Source organism: Herpailurus yagouaroundi, unplaced genomic scaffold (assembly GCF_014898765.1).
Source record: "Herpailurus yagouaroundi ecotype Mexico unplaced genomic scaffold, PumYag 66189, whole genome shotgun sequence".
Classification (NCBI taxonomy): Eukaryota; Metazoa; Chordata; class Mammalia; order Carnivora; family Felidae; genus Herpailurus; species Herpailurus yagouaroundi.
Window position 1 is genome coordinate 1 of NW_024419219.1, and position 7,142 is coordinate 7,142.

The window sequence follows — 7,142 nt, forward strand, 5'->3', positions numbered from 1 at the left end:
TTTTAAAGTATGTATGTATGTATGTATGTATGTATGTATGTATGTATGTATTCATCTATTTATTTATTGAGAGAGACAGAGAGAGCAAGCAAGCGCATGGGGGAGGGGCAGAGGGAGAGAATGAATTCCAAGCAGGCTCCTTGGTGTCAGCGTGGAGCCCAACATGGGGCTTGAACTCACCAACCATGAGATCATGATCTGAGCTAAAATCAAGAGTCAGAGAGGCTTAACCGAAAGAGTCACCCAGGTGTCCCGGGAAAGACCCATTCATATCCACATCTTATAGGTGGGGAAACTGAGGGTTAGAGAGGTTAAGCGACTCATTTGAGGTCATAAACCTCATACGGAAAGAACTAGGATTTAAACATGGGGCGGTTCTCAATTGTTTGCAATGTCTGCTCATCACCTGTGTTTGGTTGTGGCAACTGGGAGGTGCTACTGGCATCTAGTGGGTAGAGTCCAGAGATGCCGCTGAACCTTCTACGATGCACAGGACAGCCCCCCACATCAGCTCCCCCCATCACAGAATGATCCACTCCAAAACGTCAATAGCATTGGGGCACCTGGGTGGCTCAGCCAGTTAAGCTACTGACTTTGGCTCAGGTCATGTTCTCACGGTCCGCGAGTTTGAGCCACTCATCTGGGTCAGGGCTGACAGCTCAGAGGCTGGAGTCTGCTTCAGATTCCGTGTCTTCCTCTCTCTCTCTCTCTCTCTCTCTCTCTCTCTCTCTCTCTCTCTCTCTGTCCCTGCTCTGCTCACACTCTGTCTCGCACTCAAAAATAAATACATAAACATAAAAAAAAATAAAATGTCGATAGCATTGAAACTGAGAAACCCTGTCCTTATACCAAAACCCAAGTTTCCTAAACACAAGACACTTCATCTTATTTTCTGCATTTTTACTTTATTAATAAATACTATAATGTATTTATTCTTCTGCTTAAATGGACTTTAAATTGATGTGCATCTTAAATGTTTTTCTCCTGAAGCCAAGTGTTTGATTTTTTAATCAAACAAACAAACAAAATCAAAACATTAATTTTTTCTGACACATATTAACATAAATATAAAATTATTTACAAAACATGTTTGGGTACCACCAAAAATCACCTCACCTACTACTTGTAGTCTGGGGGAGCCAAAATTGAGACCCACTTCACTTGTCTTGTCGTTTCCTTTCTCTTTTCAGAACAAGAGAATAAAATGTATCAAACCAGCGTGTTGCCCCAGCACGGCAAGGTGCTGGCCACATTTTGGCTTCTGTTGGAGAAAGTCATCCAGGGGACATGACCTTCAGTTGACCCCTGAGCTGGCAGTGGGCAATCGGAGGCTCATCACCCCCTCCCCTGTCCTTGCAATGTATATCCCAAACACTGTTCTGGCACGAGGAGTCTGCTTCAAGGATGCAGCCTTGAGAGAGCAAAGTGCTGCTGAGACCATCCGGACGATATACTACTGACCCCTATTGCGGGTTGTGTGTAATATAAACTTGTAAGATTCTGGCAGGCAGGTGGAGAGATCCACTTGCCTTGCAGGGCCCAGGGCAGGCCTTGTAAGTTCCCTTGCTTATTACCCCCACCATCCACCCATCTGGAGACGTCTGCCTCCTCCTTTGGTCTCTCCTTGCCCTCTGCATTTGGGAGTCCAGTTTTGATCTCCCCCAGCCCCCAGGCAGCTCTTAAGGTTTCCGACCAACAGCTTGTGTGCCATCTCTTTTCTTTTTTCGCAAGGCTAACAGTTGCTAAGAAACCTTTTTGAAACGAAACCCTAACAGTCACCCGATGAGGACTCTTAAGAATCACCGGTCCTCCTTCCGGTGAGGACCACGACACAGAGAGTCTAATTTGTGGAGTTGCATATAGACTGACGTGGGCTCCGAGTCCTGGTGAGTAAACCTCCTTTGTAACATCGCTCTTTCCCCTTAATACCTGGGGAGTATGGTTGCAGGTTCCTGGCAAATTGTGCTGCAGACTCACATAATGAAGCCTAGAGCCAACGAGATTCTTCCTTAGATACTAAAAGTTCCTGTGTTGTAAATAATAATGTCATCATCTATTTCATAGAAAGCACTTTCCTGAAGAGCTGCATGTTAATTTCAGCACATTTGCAGGAATTCATTTGGGTAGTGGTGGGGGTGGTCTTTGATGATGATTTTTCATCTTCTATGAACTTGACAGGTGTCTCAATTAGGAAGTGAATAACCACCACCATCCCTTCACACACACACACACACACACACACACACACACACACACACACACCGCACCCCTCCCCACCGGGAACCCTTACGGAAATGCTTTCTCAACCACATGTTCTAAATGGGGACATGTTGTCAATAATCACGCTTCTATTAGGAGGCAGTGACTCTATTTACTGAGTTGACATACCCAGAGGAAAGTGGCTTTCTTCCTTTAGAGAGGAAAATGAACCTGATTCCCCCCCTTCTTGTACATATTTTTCAAAGGCTTGGGAAACGGGTGTGGGCAATGTTCCAGGCGGGAACAGCAAGGGAATTTGGTTTGGTTGACGTTCACAGGGATAGCAGGTTTAAAGTTTGGGATCTGGCAAATAAGCCACAAAGGGTCCTTCTATCAGGTTGGCTTCTTTCCCAAGCAGGCTCCCTGCACTCTCCTTGTGACAATCAGGGGGCAGTCTCTGTTAAGTAAAGCCTGGAATAGCAGCCAGAGTGAATCTCCCCTGAGGACTGGACTCAAATATTCTGGTGACAGGCAATATTTTACAGAGATCGGAGACAGATTCTAAAATGGACTTTTCTGTCTAGATTTTGTCTCTTTTCACGAAGGTGTTTTTTTCTGTTTGTTTGTTTTGTTCTGTCTCTCTTGTTTAAAATCGAATTTAAATGTGTCTGAACAACCCCAACTCTGGCGGGAAGGTGTCTGTGACCTATCCTCCTACCAGGCCCTTGTCCTAGGCTCCCAGCCCTGATGCTTGCTGGGAGGTGCCTCGGTGGGGTGCAGTGGGGGTGGGCAGGCAGGAAAGCAGAGGTTAGGAGTCTGGCATTCTGCACCCAGCCCTGGCTTTCCCACTTGCTGACCATGTAACCTTGGGACAAAGACCTTAACCTCTCTGAGCCTCAGCCTCTTGGACCTAGGCAGGACTGCTGGAAGCGTCCTTGCCAATTCTGATTTAGTGCCTAGAAATATCCCGATCTCTCTGTGTGGTCTTGACAGCACAAACTCCCTTGTTTGTCTCTGTTGTATGCATTTCTTTCCTCCCTTCGTTTCACACCAAAGGTCTTGCATAAGAGTTTAGTAAGTTCTTCAAAACAGCCTGTAAATAGTTTTTGGGTGTTTCTCATGCTTCTTGCTGCTGTAGGTGCTGGGAGATGCTGCAGGAGTGAAGGCCCCTTTCTGCCCTGGAGTTTACCGTTCAATGTGCGGAGATAGGCAAAAACCAAATACATAATGTAATGTCAGAGGGACAGGGAGTCTGGAGACCTATTTTAGGCAGGCACTATCTGCAGTGGTTACAACACAGACCCTGGAGTCACATTTCTTGGGTCAAAAGCCAACTGTGTAGCATCCCTTGCTGCGGTATTGTGGGCATCTGGTTTGATCGCTTTGGGCCTCAGTCCCTCCCTCTGTTGTGTGGGCCTCGTACTATCACCTAGAGATAGAGTTACAGGAGATCAGTCACTCCAGTGGTTTAGCAACTATTCCCAGATTGTCTGCGAGATGCTACATATGCTTTGAGCATCTGTGAAGACGTGACTTTAGAAAAGACAAGCTTAGTGGGTATATTGTAGGCATCAGATGTCAGCCATCATTAGTTCTCACACACCAATGCTTGTGTTTGTAGACGCTCACACAGTGGTGGTGGGTGTGGGTCGACCCACATGCCACACTGCCGTCTTTTGGGAACCTCGTTCCGATGGCTCTGATGCACTTAGACTAAACAATCTCACACCTTGTCCAGGTGGGTTTGGGACATAATACAAAGAGCCCGCGATTCAGTGAGTCTCCGAGGGCTGGCATACTCCTGGATATGCTGGGTCAGTGTCGGCCTGGTTCATTTTTTGCTGGAACAGGGTCATTCTGTGCTAGTCTTTCAGAAGACAGGAGGTGACAGTCTTCCAAGAGAAGGCACAGTCAGCCAAACTCCCTGTCATTTTCAGAAAACTTGCAAAGGAGTTCAGTAACCACCTCCCCACCATGCTTTTTCGGTTAAAGAGAACCCACTATGTCATTTTATTGGTGGCCCAACTTTTGGGTGCTTTGAAAATGCCCGGAGAAGCCCCTGACTGAAGCCCAGTGGAGGGGAGGGTGGTGGAGACAACATTTCCCTGCCAACCCTCCAGGTGACTGCAAGGTGTATACTTAGTTAATGCAATGAAAAAAAAAAAACAAAAAACAAAAACCAAACACACACAGGGGCGTGTGGAGATCTGAATTCAGTGTAGCAGCTTTGGTGCAAATCCTGTTTTGGGGGCTATTGGAGTCAAACTCAAGCAGAGGAAAGAAGTGGGATAAATGAGAGAGGGCCAACTGATTCCAGCTGGAATCAGCTGAGTGGAGAGGGCAGATTTGGAAATGCTGAAGGGCAAGGACCAGAGGCTGGAAGCCCAGGAAGCAAGGCCGGACTGCACCACGTCCGGTGAGGATGTCTGGGGGGCTCCGTGAGCAAGGGGCCAGCCGACTCCAGAGACCCACGCGCGAGCTCCAGATGCGGGAGGGTGGCTGAGGCTAGGTGTCCAGGCCTTGCGCTGCACTGGATCTGGGCTTGCGGTGTGCCCTCCTGTAGAACGCAGGGAAGGCCCCCGCGAGGTTTTAGAAGGACACAAGTGGCAGGTCCTGAGGCCTGGGAGAGTCCCAAGGAAAGACCTTCAGGAACTTGGGGTGTGCCCCTGCCTGGGCCTGGTCTGCTGCCTCTTCCTACCCCCTGGGCTTCTTTGACTTCAGTTTCTCCCACGGCCCTCTCCCGGGGGTCCTTACCTTGGGGCCAGTGGCTTGCCACCGCGCCTTCCCAGCTCAGTCTTGGTCCTAGGCAAGTCCCAGGGAGTAGAACCACCCCGGATGCGCGCCTGGCTAGAGGGCTCAGTCGGGGAATGGAAGGGCGAGACGGCCCGGGCACCATGGAGGGGCGATCCTGATCAGACTGTGTCTCAGTTTGCCTTGGAGTGGAAGCCACTTAGTCTGTCCCTACCTAGCCCCTGTGAATCCGCCCTTCCCTGGAGGGCAGATTCGAACCGCAGCTCCTGCGCACTGACGCCTGAAAAAGCCAGGGGCTGAGCCGCCTCTTTGCCCTGAACAGGTCTGAGCCGCGCCTCCCTCCCAGAGAGGGCGCTAGAGGTCCCGCAGCCATACTCCACCTGCTGGGAAACCCGAGCGGTGCCTTCAGCCCCAGAGGCTGTGGACGCTCCCCCCTCCCCGCCCGCTAGCCTAGCTCAGCTCTGCACCCCCGCCCCTCAACTCGCTCCCGCCAGCCCTGCCGACTCACCTCTTCCCCGCCCCCGCCTCTCGGGAGCTCGCGACCTTTTCACCCCTCGGCCCCCCCCCCCCCCCCTCCGGCTTTCCTCCTGCCCTCTCTTCGTACCAAAAGCGTTGCTTGGCTCTCTCCTGGGGACTTAGCAAGCTGAGGAGCTGAGAGGGATCCTGAGAGCGGGCGCAGGGCGGCTAGTCCGGAGCCGCAGGCCTAGGCGACACGGACCGACCCACTCTCCGCTGCTCTCCGGCCTCCGCCTCTCCCTGTAGGGGGCCGGACGTGCACCCAGCGCTTGCCCCCACTCGTCCTCCCCCAGCCCCGCCAGGCGCGCTCCTCCCCGCCTGGCCCCTCCCCTTAGGCGCGCTGCGCGCGGCGCCCGGGAGGCGAACGCGGGCTGAGCCCAGCGCCGGGGCGCCCACCAGCGAGAGCCCCGCGCCTCTCCCTGCCTGTGCGGCTGGAGGCTACTCGCAGCCCCCGGCAACAGCCTCGGCAGCTTCCGCTGCGCCTGTAGAGGCAGGCGGCCGGCCGAGCCCATGCTGGGAGACATGATTCGTAGCGTCCTCCGGCTGCTCCTCCGCAGCTTCCTCACCGAGCTGTGCGCCCGCGTGTGCTGGGCGCAGGAGCTAGCGGGGCACGGGCGAAGGAGCGAGCGGGGCACGGGCAGCTGGCTCAGCTGGGCTGCGTGGTAGTGCTGGCGCGGGGAGGGGGGCGTGCAGCCCCTCTGGGGGCCGCCTCGGAAGAGGCCAGCGAGGGCGCGGGGGTCTGGGACGCGTCCCCTACCCGAGCGCCCACGCCGAACTTCTGCCGCGGCTACTTCGGTATCAGGGACCAGTGGGACCAGCCATTCAATTGTTCCTCGGGCGACTTCATCTTCTGCTGAGGGACTTGTGACTTGCGGTTCTGCTGCACATTTTAAGAAGCGGCGACTGAACCAGAGCACCTGCACCAACTCGGACATTCCGCTGTGGCTCAACACCCGCAAACCCCCCGGGCGCAAGGACGGCCCCCTGCACCACCCCCACGAAGGACAAGACCAACCGGATCCTTTACATCATGTGCGGGGTGCTGGCCTTCACGCTTGTAGGCATCTTCACCAAGCTGGGGCTGGAGAAAGCGCACCGGCGGCAAAGGAAGCCAGTCCAGGTAGGCTGCCTCCCCTCCACCCAACTCCGTCGCCTCCCCTCCAGGCGCCGCTCTCCCTCCACTTCCCTCTCCACCTTTCCTTGGGCAATGGCGCTCCCCCCCCCAACCCCCTTGTCCGCTGGCGGAGATCGCCTGGGCAGCCAATTTCGGCTCCAGGCGCGGAGAAGGGGCGCTGGGCTCCGCACAGGTGTGGACTTGAGCGCGTGTGTGTATGCAGGGGGTGGTCTGTGCACCACCCCTCACCGTCTCGCTGCCCTTTCCCACCTAGGATTCAAGCGGATCTGAGACACACACAGCCCGGGAGCTCAGGGCCCCGGAGTCTTGGGTTTTGGCGAAGGGTCTACCTCTGGGATTCCAGATGCCAGCTTCTAGGTAAACAGGGCAGGCGGCCCGAAAAGGAAGGGCGGCACGTGTGAGGGAGGGAAGCAGTGTGTGCCGCCTGCAACTCGTAAGGGTCGCGAAAAAGAAGCGAGGGAGGTGGAGAGAGAGAGGGGAGGGCGAGAACAAAAGCCTTGCCTGGAGCGGCCTCTTCTCTCCCTCCCTGAGCTGTTAGGTT

The 7,142-nt window shown here is 53.9% G+C and overlaps 1 long non-coding RNA gene and 1 pseudogene across 1 annotated transcript; one reads left to right on the forward strand and one right to left on the reverse strand.

Annotated features, from left to right (window-relative positions):
- Positions 1 to 3,299: 3,299 nt before the first annotated feature.
- Positions 3,300 to 5,840, reverse strand: LOC121024592 (uncharacterized). The gene is made up of 2 exons (XR_005787759.1): positions 5,555 to 5,840; positions 3,300 to 3,628 (listed from the first exon to the last, which is right to left on the reverse strand). It is a non-coding gene; the product is annotated as an uncharacterized LOC121024592 (long non-coding RNA).
- A 110-nt stretch (positions 5,841 to 5,950) lies between these two features.
- LOC121024593 (protein shisa-9-like) lies at positions 5,951 to 7,136 on the forward strand (annotated as a pseudogene).
- The last annotated feature ends 6 nt before the right edge of the window (positions 7,137 to 7,142 follow it).